Raw genomic sequence first — 10,946 nt, 5'->3', positions numbered from 1 at the left:
GATATATGAGTAGTAGTGTGTGTGATTGCTTATCCAAAACTTGCTTGTGCTGCGGTGACCTTGTGCCTGAGGTTTCGATTCAAGCCGCGCTATCCCTCTAGGTAAGTAGTTTTAAAAAATAATTTTTTTCATTTTCTACGTTTCAGATTGTCGATGTCTGTTTTTAAAGCAATTGCTCTAATCATTTGTTGGAGCTTCTATTATTGCCGTATGTTCGTTTTATCGGAAACTTTTTATTTGACACCCGTTTAAACTTAGGATTTGGCCTAAATTTTTTAAAAACTGGAGAAAGATTTTGATTTTTATTAAATGTTTTTTTTAACTTGGAAAATTGCAATTCATTTTGCTAAGCGGGAATGACTGGTTTCGAAATCTTACTAATTGCAGTGCAGTGTATATTTTATACTGAACTCGCGACACATGTACGGCCACCATTAGTGTCTTGCCATGCAATTCATACCCCAGATTCCTGGGTGGTCTGAATGCTAATAATCGAATTGTTCAAATTTTGTTGAGCTTGAAGAGCCACCTTTTCGTTAACACATACTCATCCCAAACGGACGTGAAAGTGGTTCTATTAAGAATGAATGTACGGGTTGACTCTTATCAATCTTGCATCTTTATGCTGCAGGACACAGTATTGGAACTTTCAGCGGTGTCCGTGATTTGCCAAGTTTTTCGCTCTCGGACTTTGCTGGTCTTTCCTGCTTCGCAAATCATTTAGTTTTTCAGTTGCAATTATCGTTTCACTCCTCAAACACTGGTTAGGCGTCTTTTGATCAGTTGCACAATTTGCTCCTAAATTATATGCTAAGCGTTTTTTTTTTCGGTTTTAGTAAAAGAACTAGGTATCGCGCACCGAGAGTATTACGTGACTGAGGTAAAGTGATCGTTTGCGATAATCAAAATCTTACTTGTAAGCGGGAGTAGACTCATCGTAGGCAAAAGCACATTGCTTAAATAAGTGCGTATATAAGTGTATGGTGGTTTTTATGTTAAATTATTTTCTCGCAAAATTTTGGAGCCGAAACAGGGTCTAGTTTTCTCGTCTGTCGTAACTTTTATGTTATACTGCTATTGAAGCCTGTCTTCAGGGCGGGTTTGTCAAATTAATTGTGCTCTCCTCTCGGACGGATGTTTCGCCTAAAATGTGAATTTTTCAAAATATTGGCAAAATTTATTACGCTCAATGGAACCCATTCAATTCGTTAGTGTTGGTCACTTAATTTACCATTCAAAGATTTTGGTGCTGGATTACTTCGAATAAGACTATTCTTCTCGAAAACCCAATGCTGTAGTAGCACTCCTACGGTTAGTTAGTATTTTCTGTTTAGACGCCTTAGTTATACTTAGTTTATAAATCTTGTAGAACAGGAAAGCCAACAACAATGAAGAAGATTCTTAGTATTGATTCTTATTGATTTTTTCACCAAGAAACCGACAAATGTCGGATGAATTGCTCTCAAAGGCAGGCTGAGCAATTGTATTTAGAGGGGGGTGTAGCTTAGAAATATTTTATGGGTGTAAAAAAATTGACCCGAGAGGGGTTCCAAACCGCGACATTCGGACTGGTCGTCCGCAAGATTGAATGTTTTCCAATAACACGAATTTGAACAAACAATGCACTGTTGGTTCCCATATTTCAATTTGGAAATGTTCTAACTCTTCTCCAATTATCGAGAATTCTATAATAGAAAATTTGAACGACGATGGTTTTTTGCACGATGAGGCCGTTAAATTGAAAACTCCACGATTTGAGAAAAATGTTAAAATCTGTTGGGTGTCGCTTCCATTTCTTAGATCTTGTTCTAGAAACGTCGATTCCAAGGATGTGCGGAAGATTCTTTACACTCTTTACTTTACTTTTATGAGGGGAGCACACACTCTTAATATGCATACGTTTCGTACTATACGTTTTTCTCAATTGAACAGTTTCATTAGGCGACCTCTAAACCTTATTTGCAAACATTGTGCATTGTAGAAAAAGCGTCTGATCCAGCTGCCAACTAACAAAAACCCATAGAGCTGCACTTAGACAGACAAAAGACTACAGTCAAAGACAGCCTGATTGTGCGCCTAAAATTTTTTGTTCGTGAAAAACTCAATTCCCCTTTATCTTCGGTCACTATACTAAACAACTAACGGTGTTGCAAAAATTACTTTCCGATATATTTTTACCAATAAGTGGTTAGAAAGTTCAGAACATAGCCAGCAAATGGCCAGAAAATAGCCGCCATTGAGCAGCTTGACGGACATAGGGATTGAATAAGAAAAAGATAAAGTGAAAACAAATTAACAGAATTTGTCACTAATAGTCAAAAAGCTCTAACTTGGTATGCAGTTTTAGTTAGGTTCTGAATTGAAAAAAAAATCAGCTTTTCAACTGAAAGCTATTATGCTTAATACTAATGCCAGCTAGCAATCGCTCTAATGAACTCTGATAAACCAATGCATTAAGACTTAATGACCGGGTTTCAGCGATTTATCAAGTTTCTCTTGATTTTGAGCGAACTCACTTCATTACGAAAGTCAATGAGTGAAAAAATTCAACAGTGAGTGAGGTAGGTCAAGTCAAGCGTAGAAATCGTGACTTATATAAAACAAAAAACGTGAATGAAAGATAAGGCCAATTAAAAAACAGGACCAGTCACAATTCAAAGAATTTTCAATTACTAAACGAAAAACTGCACCTACAAGGGACTGAGAATGGATTCTGAAAGCCATTTTGAAAAATATTACGATAACAGAAAAATAGTAAAAATTATATTTTATAGCATGAGATGAAAAACCCCAAGCCAGAAATCGAAGTTTTATTTAAACGTTTTCTCACTCTACTTTAAAAATAGAGTGAAAACAATTTATACCGCAAAAACACTCTTTTTTCACTCCACTTCTTGTTTCGGCGTGAACAAAATCATCATTGAAGTTCATCATCATCATCAACATCATCAAAATTCAAGAAAATGAGTCAACAGATCGAAAAAACAGAGCCCAAAACCAATTGAAATGTTTTGAACTTTAAACTAACAGGCTAACTCTAAATGCCGGCTGAAATGAAGGCGGCTATTGAACAACTGTTGAGTAGCATCGGATGTTTACTCTCAAATAGCAGCCAATTCAGGCGAGAATTACATTGATTAAATGAAAACATGAGCGAATAATGACGAACGATTTGCTAGCAAAGTTTGCGCGGGTAGTGGCCCCACTGTTTACTGAAAATTGCTTCAACAAGGGACTATTAATTGTTTTTTTCAGAATTTTTATTATAACACGATTTTTCATTTTTTTATGAAAGCAATTTCATCTGACTTTTCGTTAAAAGTTTGGTATTAAACTGCCGCCACATAAAATAGGCTCATTGAAACTCTGAATGAGAGCAATCTAACAAAATAAAGTCAGGAAATGCAACAAACATAGTGAGATAATCATTAAAAAAGTACACGCGAAAGATTGTTCTAGAACACATATAAAACATACCCGGGAGATTCCCAGATAATATCCACCATTGATTCTCATAGCCCTTATTGTGATTGAAACAAAAAAATAGGGCAAAAAATATTGGTTAAGAAAATTCCGTAAAAGTGCAAACTATTTTGATTTTGTTTTGTTGTTAGACATAATCCTGTTACTCAATGAGAGGACACAGGGGCTGGTATCAACATCAATAAACATTAGAGATGTTAACTGTTACCTATAAGAACAAACTTCAAGTAGCTTGAATGTAAAATTGAACTTTGAATGATTTATCCTGGTTCTAATTTTGATGTCATTTTTGATATTTCTGCCGTTCATTGTAGATTGCTTTGCTGAGCAACTGATGCTTAAAATCAATTTCAGCAACACAAGATATAAGTGAAACTAGCCTAGACAAGTCGAAATGATTTCACATAAAAAGTTGAATAAGCTGTGAACTAAGGTGAAAACTTGTGCACAGATATTTTGAAAAACCAGCCCACAGACTTCCGGAAACGGCTCAAAGAAAAATGACCAGCACAGTTGACAATGAATATATTGTCCAATTTGTAACGATAACATTAACAATGCAAAAGTGTTTGAGAGAAAAATCTAATAAAGCATCTGATTCTTTTCACAAGTTGCGCCTCCAAAATGAATCCTGGCCAATTATTTTCTGATAGGATTAGTTGCCTTTCATTAAACAACTACCAAATGCCAGAAAAAAAACACAAACAGTTTTAAAAGGAGAACACATGAGGCAAAGGAAAGCAAAGGAAGCAAAGGACAGTAAAAAATATTTTTTCTTAAATCATTGTCCGAAAGAGGATGAAACGCTGCTTCCCTGCCAATTTTTTGAGAAAAAAAAAACAGTTACTAGTTAGCCGGCTATGTATTCACATAGTCAACACTTGACAGGAAAATGTTAACCTACGATTATTGGGCAAAGTGCCAAAAAAATAAAAAAATTGTGTTTTTTGTTTAAAAAATGCCCTTTCTAGCCATTACTGACTAGTTTTAAGAGTATTTTCTCTCGCATAAATCTATATTAATGATTGCTCAAAACTACAACGAAATAAGAACAACTTAGAACAAAAAAAAATCGGACAAACTTGCTCAAAGTTACTCAATTATCTTAAAAACAGACCGATAGATTGCTGGAAAATAGCCGCCATTGATTCCCGTCGCCCGATTGGGATTGAAAGAACAGAGAACGAAAAAAAGATTGATGTGAGAAAAATTTTCCAAAAGTGCAAAACATTTTGATTTCGCTTCGTTGTTAGACATACTCCTGCTTCGTAATAAGAGGATAAGGAGGCTAGTATCAATGTCAATAAGCATTAGAGATTGTCAATGTAACCAGTAAAACTTCAAATAGCGGGCGCCTGGAATTTCCTAAATTTTTTTGTCGTTTTCGAAGTTTTAGTTTGCTTTGCTGAACAACTGCTGCTTAAAAACACTGTAAGCATATTGAAAAAATAGTGAAACTAGCCTAGAAAGGTCAAAAGAGTTCACGCAAATTCTGAATAAGCTGTGAACTAAGATAAAGCAAGACAATTTTTTATTCCACAAAAAAGGGGGACAATTCTTAAATCACTATACAAAGAATTGAATGAAAAATGTAGGACTACTGTTCTTGTCAGCAGATCAATTGAACAATGCCAGTCCAAAAGAAAAACAATCTCAACAATTGAGAATCTATAACAATCAAACAAACTCTACAGAAATAAAATAATATACTCAACCAATTTTTACTCTGAATGACATTAACACAGGCACACACCTTGAAAAGAGTTTATTTTCCAATAAAGATTTTAAAAAAGATATATGAAAAATGATTAAAAAATTGAAAACAGCAAAACTTGAAAACTTCTGAATTTCGCAAAATATAAATGTTTAAAGTCTGTTATTTTTGTCCCGGAAACTAACTAAAAATTCTTAAAATTTCATGGTCCCGAAAAGATCCAAAATTTTAGAAAATGGACAAAATTCAAAAAAATTAGAAAACAGTTCCAATTCTTAACGAAATTTGACTGAAATCTGTCATTTTAATTTCTCAAAAAACGTTTTTTGTCTACAGTAGTGGATAAAACAAGGAAACCAGCCACCAGCAAAAATTGACTCTTTCTCCATACGCTAATCGTGCACGTGGAATTGGGCCAAAGTTTACTGCTAACTGGTTTCTTTGTTTTATCCACTACTACATATTACCTTTATATTCATTTTAAATTTGTCATTTCTTGTCTCACTTAGTGCAATCCACTAGTACGAGTTAAGCTGGTAATTGTCCGTTATCAGGAGGATAGTTCGGGTTTTATCCCCACCGACTCCAGTGGACGTATCCCAGATACTAGTGTAACTAGAGAGACCGTTTAAAATGCACGTTAAACCAACTTGCGAAAAAATGAACATAAAAAATAAACTTGAACAAAAAATTGAAAAAAATATTTATATAATAAAAGTTTTCCTATGTTCCGTAATCAATATTTAATCAATCTAAAACTAAAACTTTCTGTCTCACTTGACGTAGAGGTTAAATCATCGAGTCTAGTTAAGTTGCTTTAGCAAACGGAAGGTTTGGGGTTCCTTCCTCACTATCTCCACTGAACGTCCCCCGATTTGATGAGTTACTATGAAACTAAGTGAGATAAAAGAAAACCAAATTCACAGTTCTTAAAAAGGACGATCCCTGCCGTGAGACTGTATATGGGACAGACTGTGATGGGTATACAGTCAAAAACACTGAGATCGGTGGAAACACAGTGATCAGTGTTTTTCAGTATAACTAGTGAGACCGTGTAACAAGCATGTAAAACCAAATTGCAAAAATTGGTGTAACCACTTTGCGGATCATTGTAACCACTTCGTGGATAACTTGAACAAAAAGAGCACAGTCAAAAACACAGATCGGTGGAAACACTGTGATCAGTGATTTTCAGTGTAACCTGAATGAAAAAACCAGCTTAACTTTTTTATAAATTTAAAATTTTGCTAGTATTTATATAATATTAAGATCCTTGTTAATTAAGCTAAAACGCAAAGTAATAGCAAAATTTGATAATTTATTTTAAAAAGCAAATTTCAAAATCAGAGTGAAATCCCTCTTTTAAGAGCGAATCAGTCTTTAAGAGCAAAATCGCCCCTATCGGAGTGATGCCCCAGTACAAAATCACTATTTATCGCGTTTCAAAAGTGATTTCCCTCTTTTTAAATAATTTTTATTATTATCTAAATTTTTTAATAAATTTTTATTTTTTTTATTTTTCTATTTTTTTCTTTCAAATTATCTATACTCTTCAATAAATTTATATTCTCTTTAACTTTTTCTATTTTTATTCCATTACTAATAAGAAATGATAAAAAATTATAATATTTACACGAACAACTTTCCCCAGTTTGAGTAATAGCTCTTCGAGGATTTAAATTTATACTAAATCCTCTAGTTAATTCTACAACTGGATGTTGTTTCATTACATGAGCTCTTATTCCATAATCTCTCACAATATAGACCATTAACTTTAGCTGAAGTACACTTTGTACAAGTATACTTACTCTTATCAAAATCAGTTAGCTGTTTTACAGAATTACATTTATTACAATTTCTAGTAAGGACTTTATTATTTCTAGGATTAACACTAACATTTACGTTTGGATTTAGATTTTGATTAACAATATTAGCAAATCTACTTCGTAGATTATTAACATTATCTTTAATATTATCATTAACATTAAGATTATGATTAACATTAACATTATCATTAATATTAACATTAACATTATCATTAACATTGAAAGAACGATCTGTTTTAATCGGTGTATTTGCAAAACAACTTCGTTGAGCAAGTTTCTTAATACAAATACCACTTAGTGTTTTACAGCCACATTCACATTTACTAATTTCATCTTCATGACATATTGAATAATGAAAATCTAAACTAAAAGGGAGTCCACATTTATGTTTACACTCTAAACATTTTTAACCATTTAAAATTGGCCAAATTTCAATTATACCCATCATATTTAGCCAATATCTCAATTAAATCTTTAGTATTATCTTTAGACAGGATACACTTAGCTAAATATTCCTTCCTTGTCGTATTGAGTGTGTTAGTTTTATATCTTCTATCTAAAATCTCTTTAGGGTCTAATTCTTTTTTATCTCCATCAAAATTTATAATTTCTTCTCTAAATTCTTCATTTTTTTCATATAGTTTTGTTAAATATTTTTGTCCCTTTCTATTTAAAGTTCCCATCTCTTCATCTATATTTTTTTTCTTGTATCTTTTCTATTGTATTAGCAAAGCTTCTTTGTAGATCATCATGGTGTAAGGGGCTCTGCCCTTGGTTCTCCAACATGCTTTGCAGATCTTCTCCATAACCATAATTAATAAATGTACTTGCTCTACTTAACATACTACTTGCACTCATCGCTACAATTCCAGTATTTTTTTACTGTCATATCAGGATAAATATAATTATATATCATAAAACCCGGACTTATAATTCCTAAAAAGTTGATATTAACCTGAAACCATTTGCTTTAATTTTGTCCTGTGTTAAAACATCATTCTGTATTTTAATACCTTTTAATGTAAGAAGTTTAATAAAATAGAAGTGATAATTATCATGATTAATAGTACTTCTATCTGTAGCATTTATCATGAGTTGTTTCATATAGACTATAAGTTTATTTTTATCTTCACTTTCTAATTTATCTTTTAAACTAAGAGCTTTTAGATCAACGAAACCAACTCTCGAGTCATATATCATAGTTCTATTCTTATCAATAATAATAAAAGTATTCTCTTTACTATTATATTTAATTATACTATAACGAAGTTCATTTAACATTCCGTCTGTACAATTATAATAGTTTACTATTAGTATTAGTTTACTATAATAGTGTGCTATTTAACTCACTAATTTTTTCATTGAAGTTAGGTTCACATTTATATATTTCATTAAAATTTTTAAATAGATCAGCTCCATTATAAGTTGTTAAATAAAAATAATCACAACTGATTCTTGCTGTATTAATTATCTGAGCTGGTTTATGACACATTACAATCATTTGAATATTATAATGTCTTCCTTCTCTGAACTAATAAGCTATATCCTTATTTAATTTATCACCCATATAATCAAGAACAATTACACTATCTTTGAATTTAGACTTATTTTTTGATGTGATCATATTTATATCGCATGTATTAAATCCAATATAAAACACACCGGTGTCAGGATCTATCCAATCTCTATCATCTCTACATACTATGATTAAATTTTTAGCTTGATCGGTGAGCGAACTTTGTTCGTGGTTTACCAAATTGCTTCTCTCATCTTGGTTTTGGTTTTGGTTCTGGTTTTGATCGGTGTAACCGCTTCGCGGATCTAAGTATAACTTTAAGTATTGTCTAATAAAATATGTTTGGCCTGTACCAGTTCCACCATAAACAATAGTATGTAATGGTTACTTTTCATATTCAAATCTAACTAGACTCCTATTCATTAATCCACCAAATTTTTCTTCTAGTTTTGCATATTTACTTGGTATTGAATCATATATTATATAACAAGTTCCAATTAAGAAAGTAAAAAATATAACTGTGCTACCTGTCTCCGTTTTTAAACGTATTAAAAATGCTTATCCTAACTTTTGAGGAATTCAATAATAAATTTAGTATTGATAATATTGCTATGAGCGTTATTAGAATAAAAGATATAGGTAGAGATATAAGTCTAACACCAATTGAGATAGTAATGAGAGATCAAAGTCCTAAAACAATCAGGGATCCTGCTTCGCAGATCTGTGAACCTAACGTCAACATTATTGTGAATCTACATCCAACTGATGGTACACATTGGGTTTTAATTATAAGAAGAGAAGGTGGTCCTGTGTATTACTCTAATAGTTTTGGTGTTGAAACTCCTCCATTATTCTTAGAAGAATATGTTGATCTACGCTCTAATGAGAGAATACAACAATATGATGAATCTTATTGTGGTGGATATTGTCTATACATGATCTATCTTATTGGTAGAGGATTTAGAATTAACAATGCTTTGAATATTCTAGTTAATCAATGTAAATATCCAGGAATATATAATGAGTGTTTTTGTTTAGGTTGTAGTAAAGATCTACGAAGTAGCTTTGCTAATAATGATAAAGTTAATGATAATGTTAATGATAATGATAATGTTAATGATAATGTTAATGTTAAGGATAATGATAATGTTTATGATAATGTTAATGATAATGATAATGACAATGATAATGTTAATGATAATGTTAATGATAGTTTTATATATCTATTTGATGAAAAACATCAGAAGGTTAAACCCAGCAACAAAGAATATCTGCGAACAGACTCAGTCTGTGGTAAACCAAGCGGTTTCAACAATCTGCGAAGCAGTTATACTGATCCACGTGGTGGCAACTTCGTTGATCTTAGTAACAATATCTCTGTAAACATAAATGAAGATCTACAATCATGGCTAAATGATGATAATATAATTACAGAAGCTACACTCCCAGAGAATTTTAGATGTATAATATCTGGTCCTAGTGAATGCGGCAAGACATTCTTATTAAAAAAACTAATTTTGGCTAGAATATACTTTGATAAGCTATACATCAATGGTCCTACTGGTGATCAATATAAAGGTGTAGAGAGAATAAACGATAAAGCAGATGTTGAGTTTGTTAAAGATATAAAAGATTTACCATCTCCCGATCAACTACCCAAAGACTTAAAGAAACTAATGATTTTCGATGATGTTAGACCCAAAGAGCCAGTTTTTAATGAGTAGTTTTGTAGAGGTAGACATAACAATTGCAATATGATATATCTTAATCTAAATCTTTTCACAATAGATAGAGTGTTAGAGATAATTGCAATCTATTTATTTTATTTGAACAAAGAGGTAAAGTTCTCATATCAAATATCAAGATTTCTTTAATAATGTTGAACTTAGTTATATCGATTTTGCTAATATATGTAATAAGGTATGGAAAGAGCCTTATAATTATATTGTCATTGATATAACTAAAAATAAAAATATTAATGGTAAACTAAGAATTAATTGGGATCGGAGAGTTTTGTAGTTTAAATTAAGTTTTTATCAATATCTAGAGTTAGATCTATAATTTAGACTAGATCAACGAAGTTGCTGGTTACACCAGATCTGCGAAGCAGCTTCACTGATGGGTCTTCGACCAGCTGTGTTAACACACATGTAAAGAAAAACTTAATACATCACCATTAAAATCTATAGGTCTTCCACATTCATCTTTAATATGAAACTCTATATATTCTATTCTATCTTTATTTACATTTTGATACAAGATATTAGTTGGTATAAAATTTATCAAGTAACCCGGTGGTTCTGTCAGAGTAAAGGTATATAGTATGTCTGTGTTATTCCCATTATCTTTAACACCGGATATCACATTACAATGAATGTTAATAGAACTAAAACCCATAATATCAACA

Source organism: Convolutriloba macropyga, chromosome 2 (genome assembly GCF_964194025.1).
Source record: "Convolutriloba macropyga chromosome 2, txConMacr16.3, whole genome shotgun sequence".
NCBI lineage: Eukaryota > Metazoa > Xenacoelomorpha > Acoela > Convolutidae > Convolutriloba > Convolutriloba macropyga.
This window is presented reverse-complemented; position numbering follows the sequence as displayed.